The following is a 16,447-nucleotide window of genomic DNA, read 5'->3' as shown; positions in this document are numbered from 1 at the left end:
AGAACATGCCTCTGCTCACAGTGACTCAATCTCTGTATATACTGGTGGCTCTAAATCCCATGTGGGAACAGGCTTTAGTGTCATTTTTTGTTATTTTAACCGTGGTGGGAGTCTCCCTCTTTCTGCATCTGTTTTTACCGCTGAACTTACTGCCATATTAGTTGCAGCTGAAATGATTTTTAGTATTCCTCCAGCTTCTTTTACCATTTTAAGTGACTCAGCCAGTGTCCCATAAGCTTTGTCTTATGGCTTCCCACCACATCCCTTATTCCTGTCTCTCTTGGAGTGGCTCTACTTATTAAGTAGGCGAAGATACTCTGTACAGATGTGTTGGATCCCTGCACATGTGGGGGTTGTGGGCAATGAGTGTGCTGATTCTTTGATCAGAGCTGCTGCCTCTTGCCCTTCCTCTCCTCATTACCGTGTCCCATCCGAGGATTTATGTACAGCCACTGTGGAGGCTGTCCGTTACTGCTGACAGAGGAGGCAGGATGCAGTAAGGGCAAACAAACTCCATAGCATTCGTCGGAACCTGGGTGATGGGGGTTATGTGGGACTATCCCGACTGTGGGAAACGGTTTTGGCCCGTCTCTGGATTGGCCACCCTAGGCTGACCCGAGTTTTTTATATAATGGAGAGGGTGCCCCCTCCCTATTATGATGACTGTCTGGCTCCTTTGACTGTGCAGCGTCTACTTGTGAAATGCCCCAGTCTTGGGGACCTTCATTGTTGGTACCTTTCTGTGTGCCGAGCCAGCAATGGATCGTACCTTCTCTCCCTGGTGCTTGGGGAAGAGGTTTCTGCTATGGGGGGAGGCTCCTTCTCCTTTGTGTTGAGTTCTGGACTTCTCCACAAACTGTAGGGCTTTCCGTATTTTAGTCTGTGTTTTATAATTTTCTCGTTTAACCTCAATCATTCTACCACGCTTTAGTTCTGGTTGTTTCTTTTATACTGTCGGTTTGTTTTATGTATCATTTCTCTCTTTACTTTAGGGGTTTTTAATATAATCTGACTTTATATTAATGTTTGTGTTCGGTGGCATATGACCTCTGCTGTTGCGCTGCCATGTCACTTTTTCATTTATTCACTCATTCCTCAGGGTTCTATCCTATGTCCAACTCTCTTCCTTTTATTAATTAATGACCTTCCTAGCTGTACATCTAATCCCATCAACTCATGCTTATGACTAAATCCTTCACCTTTCCATTCGGTTCCCACAACATCCATCTCGGCAGTCATTTCAACAAACAAGGGATGAGACTATGGCACACCTTATGTCTTACTTGGCTTGTATCTCTGACTGGGGTAAAAGTAATCTTGTTTTTAATGCATCAAAAACATGAGTTTTACATCTTTCAACCCCCAAAACAAGAGTATCCTCTAATTTGTAATAATATCCAACTTCAGTATCTTTAAACATACTTGGGGTTTCATATTCTCGGGATTTATCGTGGAAGGATCATAATACACCTCTTGCAAAATCTGCCTAGAAAAGTTTAGGTGCGATAAGCCAACTCTGTTCCTTATTTACTTCTGCACAATTGTTGAATTTATGCATGGGTCTTATTCACCCTTGTGTTGAGTACAATTCCGACATGTGTTGATGTTTCCCAAATACAGCTCATCTCAACAAGATAGAGGCAAGGACTTTTCATCTCATCAACTCTAACTGGCTCCCTTCAACTTCTATCTCTTCACCACAGTGTGGCATCTTTATCCCTTTTCTGTCGCTATGTCAGTGGTTACTGCTCGTCTGAATCGTCTGCTTACATTCCTGCACCACTGCGACGGGCGTGTAGCATCCATCTGGCAGCAAACTCTCATCCCATTTCTGTCCAGCTTTCTAATGCAAGAGTTAACCTTTACTCCCAGACTTTCATATATACAACACGCCTACTCTGGAGCTGTCTACCTCTGCCTGAATTTCCTACTTCCTATGATCTCCAGTCTCTCAAACACAGTGTCCAGCCATCTCGAAATTAAATGAAATTATCTTTATTTTTTTTCTTGGAGGCAACAGTCTGCAAGCTCTTGGCCTTTGGTTCCTTCTTTCTTACATAAAAAAAAATGCAGTCTGGTGTTAACAGGTAGAGGAACTTGTAATGGAGATCATGCTGGCCTGCTCGCTGTGTTACTGAAACACTGAAAAAGTTCAGCATAAGGGGAGGGTCAGTAGCTAGTCCCATGGTCTGGTGAAACGGGAGCTCCAGCTCTCTCTTTGTCCGCTATACATGCCGGAAGTTTACAAGATTCTTGTCGCATATTTGTTTGGTTGTAGATAAAGCCTTGAGGAAGATCACATGCACCATGTGGACATCACTTTAGGATTAGTAAAAAAGGTGCTCGCTCCATTTCAGTTGCCCAGTAAAAATTTATTCACTGTTTTACATGTAAAGTAGAACGGTGTGTGCCCACAAATAAATACAAAAGAATTTAACTTGGGCCACTGGAACATCACTTAGACTTTCAAGTAAAGAGGCACAGCCACCAACACTAATTGTCCTGTTAGAAATATGCGCGATTTTTAAGATAAAGAAATGGAATTTTTGATGGATCTGCTTAACCCATTAGCTCCCAGAGTTCGTGTGCGAGGGATTTTGATGGAAGGGCACTAAGCGTACCACCCTCTGCCTATCAGCTCATAGGCGCAAAGCTCATAGGTCCCTACCCCGGGGTTCCCTTCTTTATTAAATTTTGAAAATACTTTGTTCTGTCCTATATTGAGGATGCTGGGCACAAATGGATTAAAGTGACTGATAGATTTGCCAGAGTTTAACCCATTAGCTCCCAGAGTTCGTGTGCGAGGGATTTTGATGGAAGGGCACTAAGCGTACCACCCTCTGCCTATCGGCTCATAGTCGCGAAGCTGATAGGTCCTTACCCCGGGATTCCCTTCTATTATTAAAATTTGAAAATGCCCAGTTCCGTCCTATATTGAGGACAGTAAGCACAAAGGGGTTAAAGGCTCAATTAGGTATAAGACACCATAGGAACAGTATTTTAGTTTTGGGGAGGAAGCACCTTTATCCATCATCTCCCCCAAAAGACTAATAGTTTTCAAGGTACAGGAATGAAATCTCGCCGTAAATGTCAAAACTTAATATCCCAACCCCAGGCTTGTACAGTTCTGATGAAGAAGAAAGGATTGGATGAATGGATGGAATAAAGAAAAAATCTTGTGTGCATTAATACAGACTAAAATAGACCATGAGGAACAATACAAATAAGTACTGACCTCCACTCCTAATTCCAGATCCCACATCATCCACAAAAAAAAATAAAAAAAAAGCCTCTAAGTTCAGTGGATGAATTAGTGTGTTATCTGGTGATGAAGTGTGTGTGAGATTGTTGTTTCGTCCAGCCAAGAATCTGACATCCTTTAAAATTTCTATAAAACTATCATCAATTTTCCGTAATACAGTTAACTCGAGTAACGGTGGATAACTGCTAGTTGCAAGAAAACACAATTTGGCTTAACATTACAAGCAGAGAGAGGCTTTATTTTGTTTTTATGGTCTGAAGTTCATCTTTGCGTATGTCCAATGGACTGTAGACTGAAGCTATCCTCCTCTTGTAATCCACCATCTTCCTTTCTGGAGATAACGAAAGAGTTCGAAGATACTGTATAAATGGACTGTGAATTCTCAGTGTCATTGTGTGAATGCACCCATCTATATGTTATTTTGCAAAAGTAATATTAATGACAGGGTGGGCGATTCTGAGTTTAGTTAGCTGTAGAGTTAGCTCCTTTCACTTTTGCTGGATGCAGCAGGGAGCTATACCCTCAAATTCGTGGAAATAAATCCCGCTAATACATCGGGAGAGCCGGTAAATGTGAGGACAGTCCTCCCATATTCTTAACCCATTACCCCTTCTCTGTCCTTGCTTTGCTCAACACTGGTGTCGGCAAGTCAGGTCATTCTCTCTCTCTCCAGGCAATGCATGAGGAACACCTGGGGTCAGAATCCATCATCTATGAGCTGTGCACTAGCATCTTCTAGACTCGGTGCTGCTACTTTCCTGGTTGCCTGGTGAGCCTGCATCGTGCGCAACAGCCCTCGTTTCATTATTTGTTTGTTTGTCTTTCTAGTATTAGTGTGTTAATTTCGGGTTTGCAGTCCCACTGGATGCAGTGGTTCGTTTCCGCCACGATAGGCTGTCGGGGATTGGACGTCCGTCTTACTCTACAATGTCTGAAAAATATGGTTTTTAGTGTATTTGCTGGCTCCTCATGGAGCACAGATTTCATCAAGCAGGGCAGGCTTCATCTGTTGCATGATGCTCATTCTAGACTCTGCTCGCATGAAGCTATGACATATTTTGCTCCGTTTGTGTTATTTTTCGAAGTTGCAAGCTTTTTGCCTTCCTTGCCTTTAGCTTTAAAATGGTCTGTCTGTCCAAGCATGATGAGCCAAATCTATCACACCGTTTCTCTCAGGACAGAGTATATATTTTTTACTCTTTATAATGCCAATATAGTTTGGTTTTTAGTGTATTGTTTGAACATGTGATTCGCAACGTTTTCACTCCGTTTTAGCTGGGCAGAATTCTTCTGTCATGCTATGTTTACCCAAGCCATTATTGGTCTAGTATAGTATGTAGCCTGTTGCTTGCACCATTGCACACAGTATTCAGTCTGCATGGGCACAACGGGCAACACTCTCCCTTGTTTTCCCGTGGATCAACTCGATGTTTTCTTCTGACGAGTAATTTAGCATGAGTTCCAAGTTCATTTGGTGCTTGTGCTCCACACGGCACAAAGTCTTCAGTTTGAGCAAGTACTGTGAACTGCTGTGACTATTTTAGCCCAGGGTTCAGGCCATGGTTTTAATTTTTAAGGCTTAGTTTGGTGACTCCCTGATCCACATGGTGTGCAGCTGCAATCTGCATGTGCCTGGTGGGCTACTTCCTCTCCATTATGTGTGCCTTAGGTTATATTCGCCTGGGTCTCTGGCTCTGTTCCTCTCACGATTTTTTCCATGCATGATTCAGTATTCTTCTGGTCTTTGGTTCTTGACCACGTGGTCACTGACACCAACCCCCAGCTCCTATAGGAGGGGGAAGGGAGGGTGTGGGCAGCCACCTGTGTACCTTCTCTATGGGGAATCATCCTGCTTAATCCTCTTCCCCCCTCTAGTGCCCTTCTCCCATATCCTATTTCTCCCTGGGGCTTTGTTTCACCTTCTGGGGCAGGTGGCTAGTAAGGTTCCCTTGAGCAGAACTTCCCCTAGTCCCACGTGGGGAGCCACAGCAGAAAATGGAGGAGGTAGTAGTCCTTTGTTTCTAACTCCTGTGGTTCTGTGTATCCCTTCTTTCCAGGCTGACCTTCCCCATCCAAAGTCATCTTGCTCCTTCAGAGGATGCTCTGGGAGGCTAGGTAAGAATGGCCATATGCTTTGTAAGTCTCACATCTGATGTGCGGAGGGCTATGTCTTCATTTTCCAGTGTTGTGACACCCGCTGTTCATGGTGTGACGCCCTGTCTACTGCACCCAACCTGGATGGCCTCTTGGGATACACCTACCTGGCACCCCAATGAACAGAGGGCTCAAAAGTCAACGGCTGACCACGGGAAATGCAGTCTGGCATGAGAGGATAGTGAGATGGCCATGAAACTTGGTTTCTGCCGGTGAGGGATGTCAGTGATACAGTTCCCTCCTTCTACACCTCTGCCCGGTCTACTGTAATGAGGCACAATTGGAGGGCAATACAGTAACCATAGATGGGGGTGCAACAGTACTACCCCTGATGATGCCTGAACACCTGGGGTATCAGACAAGATATTTATCACCTCGCCTCTCCAGTCATCCAGAGCATCGAGATCGGTGAACAAGGGTCAGGACACCTACCACCGACTCACTACACTGTCTCCTGAAACATAGTAGAGACCTCGCTCACTACCACCAACCATTCCTGAGCAGGGGGTGATGGGAGAGATGGATTGCTGCCACCATTCAGTCTCTCTCAGCTCACTGACCCTCCTTACCCTATTCCCATGTCTCCATTCCATCACTTACTAGACACTGGTATTTCGTAAGTCCCTCTTCATCACTGTCCTCCCTCTCCTCATCCCCAGATTCTCGTCAGTCACTTGACTGGGAGTCCAAACTAGGTTATCTGGTCCAGCAGAGGAGCAGTTATCAACCCTCTTTAAACCACTGCATACCCATACATTCAAAGGGGTAAGGGAACGAGGAGGATGAGATAGCCAAATCAAGCAAGGACCACTTCCCCTTTAACTGGCAGTAAGTCCTGAAGGGTTGGAAGGTGCTTGTGCAGGTCTCATCCATCAAAACACTGAAGAATGATTTGAAAAATCGTTACTGCAATGCCAAGACATCGAACTATGTTGAGTCTTAACAGTGCAGGAAACCATGGAAGTTCACTTCCCCCCTTCTCTGGCTCATGAATATGCAAGCTAGAGCAGTCCTTTCACGACCAATGTCACAGCCATCACAGATGCCTACCATGGTGCGGTGACTGCCGTACCTTCCACTGAAGAAGACGGCATCGTGCAACTAGTGGTTTTGGAGGACAACACTCGCATCATCGATGGTGACACCCTCCTTCTCCTGAGCCAAGTGGAAACTTCACTATCACGACATTTGGAAAGGATCAGTGTTCTCAGAGTAGTTCACCCTCTCATTGTCCCCGGCCTGCTTCCAGTCATGTCTGAAGGAGTGGCCTGGCTCCTACAATGTTCCACACAGGGCCATGCCCATCCAGTTCCCAGTGTCAGTGAAGAGCAGCGACACTGACTTCATTGCTCAAATCTCAGGATCCCGTCACCAAGCACCATGGTACCTACGTAGCTTCTATGCTGGTACTGGGAGCTCAGTTTCAAGAATAACTCATATGACTTGCTAATAATCTCCATTGTGGACAGTGAAGAAGTGCATTAATGATAGAACATGGCGTTCACTGAGACGGAGTGAGTGGCCAGGGAAGCAAACATCTGGGAGGCTCCCTTTCATCCTAACCAGGTACTGGATGGATATGTAAAGGAGGCATATGCTAGCCTTGCACGTACCATTCACCTCCCGCCCTCTGCTCTAACCTCTCTCAAGTGGTGGAAATCTTTCTGCTCATCACTGCAAGCTCTTGAGGTGTACCAGGCTGGACTAGAAGCACCAGCCATTCATCACTGAACACATCCAGCATGAGAAGACGGCACCAAGGCCCTCACTCCTCAAACCTTAACACTAGCAAAGGAGTGTCATGCAACAAGCACTGATGCACAGGGCTTACTTACCAGTCAATATGCTGGGTTACCAGTTTTTGCCGAGCTCGCTGAGTCTTCATCAGACTACTAAAGGCTGTGCGTCATCTAGAGTCAGAGGGGATCAACGTACTACTGTAATGTATCTCAATCACTGGCTCCTCACAGCAAACACCAAGGACGAATGTCCTGTAAATACAAGCTTTGTAATCAACTCAGGTGGGGAGCTTGGCTTCAAAATCATTATGGAAACTCTTTATTTCCTTTTTTTTCAAGGTAAGGAAGAAGGAACCACAGGCCCACAATTCGTTCCCTCCAAGAAAAAACAAAAACAAGATAACAGAGAGCCAGATTCAAGATCAGTACATTTCGAGATGCCTGGACACACCTTGAAAGACTGGAGATCATAGGCAATAGGAAACACAGAGGAAGACAGTTCCAGAGTTGACCTGTTGGATACATGTAGGACTGGGAGTAACGGTTAACTCTTGAATTAGAGAGTTGGACAGAAAAGGGATGAGAGTTTCTTGCTAGACGGGTGTTACGCACCCGTCATAGTGATGGGGGGATGCAAGCAGACAGTTCACAGGGGCAGTGATCAATGGAGTAGCAATAGAAAAGAAATAAAGATGCAACAATGCGGTGAGGAAACAGAGTTTGAAGGGAGACAGTAAGAGAAGGAGAGTTAATGAGACAAAATGACTTGGACTCCACCTTGTTCAGGAGAGCTGTATGTGGGAATCCTTCCCACACATGGGTATTGTGCTCTACACGAGGGGAAAAAAGTGTATAAAGTCAACACTTGTGCAACAGTAAAGAAGGCATGAAGTAGGATTAACACACCTAATATATTGGAAGTAGATTTTGCAAGGGAGGTAATATGTTCATTCCAAGATAAATCCTGAGAGAATGAAACCCCAAGTAAATCTGAAGATGATGCATGATAAAGCTGGATATTAAAAGTTAGAGGGTGCTCCTGTGGAAAATGTTTCCGAGTTGACAGCTGTAAGAACTGAGTTCTTGATGCATTAAAAACAACAAGATTACTTTTAGCCTAGTCAGAGATATAAGTCAAGTCAGACATTACAGTAGATGTGCCATAGCCTCATCTCTTGTTTGTTGAAGTAACTGCTGAGATGGACGCTGTGGGGAAACGAATGGAAAAGTGAAGGGTAGAGTCATCAGCATATGAGTGGATAGAGTTTGATTTATAGTTTAGAAGATCATCGATGAATAAAAGGAAGGAAGTTGGTGAAGGATAGAGCTCTGAGGAACACCACTACTGATAGCTGTAGGAAAAGAAAAGTGGCCGTCTACAACAGCAGCTATAGAACGACCAGAAAGGAAGCTAGATATGAAGGCACAGATAAGAGGATAGAAACCATAAGATGATAGTTTGGAAATTAAAGGTTTATGCCAGACTCGATCGAAAGCCATAAAGAAGTCAAGAGCAATGGTAAAGCTTTTGCCAAAGTCTCGAAAGGACAATGACCAGGAGTCTGAAGAAGATCTCCAGTGGAGCCCTAGCGGAACCCATACTGGTGATCAGAAAGAAGGTTGTCATAGGAAAGATGTTTTAAAACATTTCTGTTAAGAATAGACGATGTTTATTCTTTTAAGGAATGCGCAATAGTTAGAGGGATGGGAATGGTCACCCTTCTTTGGCAGAGGCTAAATGAGAGCCAATTTCCAGCAAGGAGGAAAGGTACAAGTTGATAGACAAAGGGAAAAGAGTTTACCTAGGCAGGGTGTAAGCACAGAAGCCCAGTCCTTGAGGACAACAGGACTGACCCAATGAGGTCCATATGCCTTGTTGGTATTGAGGCTAGTGATGGCAGAACATATATCAATTGAAGAAATCTTAAATGTCAACCATGAGGAAGTCATGAGCAGAACTGGAATTGTCTAAGGTGGAATTGGTGGAGAAAGTCTGAGTGAAAAGTTTTGCTTTATCATTAGAAGAATCAGCTATGGAACCATTATAGTGGAAAAGAGGAGGGAAGGATGATGAGGTAAAGTAGTCAGAAAGACTTTTGGCAAGGTGCCAGAAGGAGCTGGAAGAATTTAAGTTGGAGAGTTCAGAGCATTTAGTATGAATGAAACTATTTTTAACAGAGCGAAGAACAGACTTAGCACGATTCCAGGCAGAAACATAAAAGAGAAGAGATTCAGGTGTGTGTTGGCTCTGATGCCTTTTGTAGGCCTTCTCCCTGTGAAGCAAGTAATCTGGTTAGGTCTGGAGTTGTACATCAGACAAGTATGAGTGCACCTTTCTCCAGACGATGCATGTTACGTTCTCTAAAGTTTGTTTAAGACAGTTCACGCCAACCTGAAGTCATGAAGACACGGGGAGTCACTGCTTTCAACAATGAACTAAGCAGCATATGTCCTTTCCCTTGGCAGGTTTTCCCACTGCCACCTACCAAGTGATCCCAGCAGAAAGAAGCTACACTCAAGATATGCTCCATCCAGCCCCTACCAGCCTCAGGAGCATGGCTAGATGATGTTTGGTGCCTGACTCCCTTAGTTTTCAGTTTCAACCAATGCTGAAGACTTGGGCTGGGGCATCCTGTCATGAGAGGGGCAACAACAGCTTGGGACCATGACAGAAACAAAGCATGTCAAGCACATAAATATCTGGAAGCTAAGTGTAGTCCAAAGGCAGAACCAACTAGTGGTGCATTGCATGAAATAATATGGTACGTCAAGGTCTGAGCCCTTCCTGCGACAGACAAAACAAATCCAGTGGCTTACTCGCCATCGCCATTGGTATCTGTCAGCCAAGGATCTTCTGGGGAAAAAACAGAAAGCCAATGCACACTCCAGGTTTAAGTTGGCCTCAGTTGAATGAACTTTTTGGAAGGGTTTATTCAACTCACTGGTTCTCAGGTGGAGCAAAATCCGAGTGGACCTCTTTGTCACGAAAGACACGATGCAGTTGATGCCCATCCTATCCAAGATGCACTATATGCCGACAGGTTGCACGGAGGCAATAGAGGTATCCTGGATGAAGTGAACACTCAATATCTGTTTCCTTCATGTGCATCCAGTGTCCTCCTAAACGTACTTAGCAAGTTCAGTCTTGTTTGGGAGAAATCTGCTCTGAGCACCAGACTGTTGCAAAGGGTAAGCTCCAGCCCAATGCCTTTGGGGAAGGCCTGCCTAAGCAACCCCCTAACAGAGAAACTCCAATCAGCATGGAATCTTTATGTATGGTATTTCTATGACGGGTTCTAACTTTCGCCGAAATTAATGGAGGACATGCTATGAACATTATGGACCTCCTCTAGTAATCCTTCTGGGTTGCTTTCCTCCCTTTCTGAGCGGAACAGGGAGACCCTTTAATAACAAAGTCCCTGGTCCTGTCATTTCTATCATGGCACAGGTGAAAGGCAGGGTGGGGACTGTCTCAGATTTGTGCACTGTTCCCAGTACACATTATCTTTACACAGGATGACTTGGCGGTGTCCTCATTGCCATCTCCAAGATCACTTGCAAAAACAAAAAAGAAGACTTCAGACTTTCTGTACTAATAATCCCAGCATGTAGTACAACGTGCTGTCTACCATCCTCTATGCCCAGTGGCAGCGCTTAGGCAATAGACGGAAGTTTCAGTGGGCACAGACTCACGTGAGACATTGCTGTGCAGATTCGGGTCCCCCCTTTTTCAATGAAGGCACTCTCTGCTACAGTGGTTCTTAATCTGGGGGTAATTACCCCCAAAGGGATAATTTTGCTTTTTCAAGGGGGCAATATAGGTAAAACATTTCTCCATGACTTTATTTTCCTTTATAAGATGATAAAAAAGGTGATCACCAGCAGGATTTGGCTACTTTCTGCGTAAAGCTTGGGAAATTATACGGATCTGGCTATTTTCTGCATAAAACATGGGAAATTATACATCATTTTATCATAGTAAGCAACGAAGATCCTGTTGCCTTTTGAAGCTACATACCACTGTGAAGTGAGTTTTTCTGCACTGCAAAAAAAAAAATAAAGTCATTGACTATGACATGCAATGCGTATTGCCTCTCACTGAGCCAAGCACAGAAAAACAGATTAAAGAAAAAACAGTTTCATCCACCACACGAGAAATCTAACCAAGTTTATGATTAACCAAAAACAATGTAGCTGAAAACCACATAAAGACTTCTTTCTATGGCTCCCCAATGCGGGGGATCACCCTGACGTGTTGGCGGGGCTTGAAGTGTGGTTGGCAGTGCCACCTACTTTGAAGGCATGCCTACCTTTGTAGGGTTCAGCAATTGTCAGCTTCGTGGACCAAGCACCCCCTACATCACTGGTGGAGGAGGCCTGCTGGTGATTTTAGTTACTACCCATTTGCCATCTACGGCAGGACTGATGCCTCCCTGGGTGTTTGCCGTGCATGCCGTCTTGTAATGCTGGGAAATGGGAGTCTTTGGGATTGAGTGATGCTGCACGATGTGCCCTGCAGCTATCAATACACCTCTTTGATCCCTTATTCTGGCTAGACGGGCTGCCTGGTTGGGCCTGACCAGGTCAGTTGTCTGGTCATGCGTTGGCTAGGGTCAAGTGGGTACTGGGGGCCCTGGTGGCTCCTATTGTCCTAGAGTCACCCTTGTGTGGGACCCCCAGTGGTTCCACGCACATACACTCCTGCTACCTCTAGGGTCGCCAGTGTTGTCAATGGCATACAACCTCCACTTGTTGGGCTCCATGTTGGGGGGAGGGGTGCAGAAAGAAGTTTATTTGCCAATAAATGGAGGGGAATATTATTAAATTTGTTGACAAGACTGCGTCTGGCCCTGACCATTCCTCAGACCCATCTTCAATGATTGTCACTCTGGAGCCTTTCCAGTCCCCTGCGGAGTATCTTCCTCTGCCTCAGCATTCTGCTGGATCTGGGAGGCGTTCCTATTGGGTTCGTGTTGCTCTGGGGTTGGTCCCAGACGAAACGGTGCCGACATCATATGCCAAGTATCTGGTACTAAAATCTGCTGTGGGTGGGTCAGTACTAGATATTGACGTTTTTTATTTGCACCGTGCCATTGTTTCGGCCTTGGTTGAGAAACTAAAATCTGTTCTCAGGGGGATGGAAACCTCCTTGTTGAGGATGTGTCCTAACTAGAAGAGAGTTCACGATTACTAAATTTGACCTCTGTCTCTGGTGTACCTGTTACCTGCGTTCCTCATGATATGTTTAATCGATGTATGGGTGTCAACCTTTCCCGTGACCTCCTTTGATACTCAGAGGCACGGTTGTTGGAGGAACTGCGGTCTTCTGGTGTGGTAACTGTTGAGCGCTTGCCGAAGAAATTAGAGGGCATCTTGACCCCGACACCGACCTTCTTCCTGACATATGACAGGCTAATGTTGCCTACATCTGTTAAACTAGTGTGCCTTTCATTTCCTGTTAACCCGTCACGTCCCGACCGATTTCGCACCTCCTATACCCCCCAATCCCGAGCTATTTTGGAAAAATTTTTATTTGGTTAAAACCTAAGCCTTTGTTGAGAAACAAAGGAAAATCACCAAGAAAGGGCTTACCGGGGTGCATAAGTGGTCAGAACAGGTGAGGTAACCAGTGCCAGGTATCGTATTCTGTCACTAACGTGTGAGGCTCTCACGTTTTCTATGGTAGGTATTTTTGGGAGAAACAACAAAGAACACATCTACATTAATTGATTTTGAACTAATAAACAATCACAACAACAATATAATGGTTTTCATTGATATATATAAGAAAAATAAGCATTGTTCCATAATGCAAGCATAGCGAGTTTGGTCATATTGGTCACACGCAAGTTGCTAAGTATTTTGTTTCAGTAAACATATAAATTTTTCTACTTGCATAATACTGTTTCAATGACATTTACCATTTTTGACTGTATGTAAATGTTTTCAGCTGTTTTCATTCATTACGATGATATTTACAATGACTATTGCACACATCTGCTTACTCAGCACACTCGCAATGGCTCTTCTCTCAACATACATTATTATTTTTTTCACCTTCATATTATTGTTTTTATGACATTGAACCAGTTCTCAACCAATGTAAATGTTTTCACTTATTTACAATCCTTACGAGGTTATTTAGCGAAATGCTAGTGCATATTCACGTAGCAAGCACGCTCGCTACCACTCATGTTTCAAGTTATGCTTTATTTCTTCACTCCCAATATACTTCCTCACTTACATTACATCCGTTTCCACCTTATACTACTATTTACATAATTAAGGACCTTTTTTATTCCACTGATCATCAGAATATTGCATCAAAATACCCTTGCTAGGAATTTTTTGACTTAGATAATATTTATACAGAGGAGTAGACTGTAGCACCAGTCGAGCAGGGCAGTACTCCCGAGGTGGATGGAAAGCTGATGACAGGGAGTGCTGGAGCTCCCGTTTCATCAGCCCTCAGGACTAGTTCCTGACCATTCCCCTTTGCTGAACTTTTTCAGTGTCTCAGTTACACAGAGAGTAGGCCAGCATGCTCTCCAATACAAATTTCTCTAACTATCTACACCAAACTACATGCACAGTACACACTACACTTCCTTTTCCAAAATTCAAAAAATTATGGCATCTCATTACAAAGCCTCGGGGTCCCCAGGGGGGGGGTATAAATGCCCCCACCATCCGCCCTTTACCCGGTGACGACTTGAGGTGCCTGGAACCACTGTCTGACTCTCTTCTTCTTCATTTCTGCAACATTCGCGGCCTTTCCTCTAACTTTCGCTCTGTTGAGCACCACCTCTCCTCTAAACCTCACCTTTTTCTAACTGAGACTCAGCTGTCTGAGGCAACTGACAGCAAATCCTTTTCTGTATCCTCCTACTTTCTCTATACTCATTTCAAAGCCAAAGGTGGCTGTTGTGTATATATACGCAACGACTTATCTTGCTCTCGTGTTCCTGAACTCAATTCTTCTGAGTTCTCTACACTCTGGCTTCAGCTTTTCTGTCATTCTCTGACTAAATATATCTGTGCTGTTTACTTATCCCCTAATTCTACTGACTATCAATAATTCTTCTACTATCTTCTATAATGGAACACATTCTATCCATTTCTCCTTTCTCTGAAATCTCCATTCTAGGAGATTTCAATGTTCACCACCACCTTTGGCTCTCCTCTCCTTTCATTGATCCACCTAGTGAACAAGCCTACATCTTTTCTATCCTTAATGACCAAGAGCAGCTTGTACAGCACCCTACCTGTATCCCTGACCGCCTTGGAGAGAGCTCCAAGATACTTGACCTCTTCCTCACAACTAATCCTTCTGCTTACTCAGTTAATCTTTTCTCTCCGTTGGGCTCCTCCGATCAGAACCTTATCACCTTAACCTGTCCTATCACTCCGGTACGGCCTGTGGACCCTCCAGGGAAACGTCGTCTATGGCATTTTGGAGCCTCGGACTGGGAGGCCCTCAGGCAGTACTTCTTTGATTTTCCCTGGAATGATTATTGCTTCCATGGCCGTGAACCATCTGAGTGTGCCTTGCACATTACGGAGGTTATTCTCTCGGGCATGGAAGCATACATTCCTTTCTCATATCCTTTGACTAAAACAAGAAAGCCTTGGTTTAATCACACTTGTTCTAATGCTGTCCGCAACAAGGAGAGGGCCTACAAAAGGTACCGGAGCCAACCCACCCCAGAATCACATCATCTTTACGTTTCTGCCCGGAATCGTGCTAAGTCTGTTCTTCGCTCTGCTAAAAATAATTTCATCCATACAAAATACTCTCAACTCTCCAACTCGAATTCTTTCCACTCCTTCTGGCACCTTGGTAAAAACCTTTCTAACAACTTTACCTCATCATCCTTCCCTCGTCTTTTCTACTTTGATGGTTCTGTAGCTATTTCTTCTACTGATAAAGCAGTTCTCGTCACACAGACTTTCTCCTCCAATTCCACCTAAGAAGATTCCGGTGCTGTTCCTCCATCACTTCCCCCCTCTGACTTCCTCATGGCTGACATTAAAATTTCTTCAGCTGATGTATTCCTGCCATCACTGGCCTTAGTTCTAGCAAGGCATATGGGCCTGATGGGTCCCTCCTGTTGTTCTCAAGAACTGTGCTTGTGTGCTTACACCCTGCCTAGGCAAACTCTTTCGCCTTTGTCTGTCAACTTGTACCTTTCCTTCTTGCTGGAAGTTTGCTCTCATTCAGCCAGTCCCAAAGAAGGGTGACCACTCCCAACCCTCCAACTATTGTCCAATTGCTTTAACGTCCTGTATTTCAAAAGTTTTCGAGTCAATTCTCAATAGAAAAATTTTAAGGCATCTTTCCTATCACAACCTTCTTTCCGATCGTCAGTACGGGTTCCGTCAGGGACGCTCCACTGGCGATCTTCTCACCTACCTTTCAGACTCCTGGTCATCCTCCTTTCGGGACTTTGGCGAAAGCTTTGCCATTGCACTCGACATCTCAAAGGCTTTCGATCAAGTCTGGCATAAATCTTTAATTTCCAAATTTCCAAACTGTCCTCTGACGCTTTCTATCCTTCCGTCTGTGCCTTCATCGCTAGCTTCCTTTCTGGTCGTTCTATAGCCACTGTTGTAGACGGCCATCGTTCTTCTCCTAGATCTATCAACAGTGGTGTTCCTCAGGGCTCTGTCCTATCACCAACTCTCTTCATTTTATTCATCAATGATCTTCTAAGCCGTACATCTAACCCTATCCACTCATACGCTGATGACTCCACCCTTCACCTTTCCATTCGGTTCCTGCAACGCCCATCTCAACAGTTACTTCAACAAAAAAGGGATGAGACTATGGCACACCTAGTGTCTGACTTGGCTCGTATCTCTGACTGGGGTAAAAATAATATCGTTGTTTTTAATGCATCTAAGACTCAGTTCTTACACCTATCAACCCGACAAAATCTTCCACAGGTATACCCACTAATGATTAATAATATTCAGCTTAATCCTGCATCATCCTTGAACATGCTTGGGGTTTCATTTACTCAGGACTTATCTTGGAAAGATCATATTACATCTCTTATAAAATCTTCTTCCAAGAGATTGGGTGTGCTAAGCCGACTCCACTCTTTCTTTACCCCTGCACATTTGTTGACTCTATACAGGGGTTTTATCTGCCCCTGTGCGGAGTACAACTCTCATGTGTGGGGAGGCTCCCCACATACAGCTCTTCTCAATAGAGTGGAGTCAAAGGCTTTTCATCTCATGTACTCTCCTCCTCTTACTGACTCCCTTCAACCTCTGTCTCTTCGGTGCA

This window comes from Coenobita brevimanus, chromosome 33, assembly GCF_032717465.1.
Source record: "Coenobita brevimanus isolate Jiangsu-jjx chromosome 33, ASM3271746v2, whole genome shotgun sequence".
Taxonomy (NCBI): Eukaryota; Metazoa; Arthropoda; class Malacostraca; order Decapoda; family Coenobitidae; genus Coenobita; species Coenobita brevimanus.
This window is presented reverse-complemented; position numbering follows the sequence as displayed.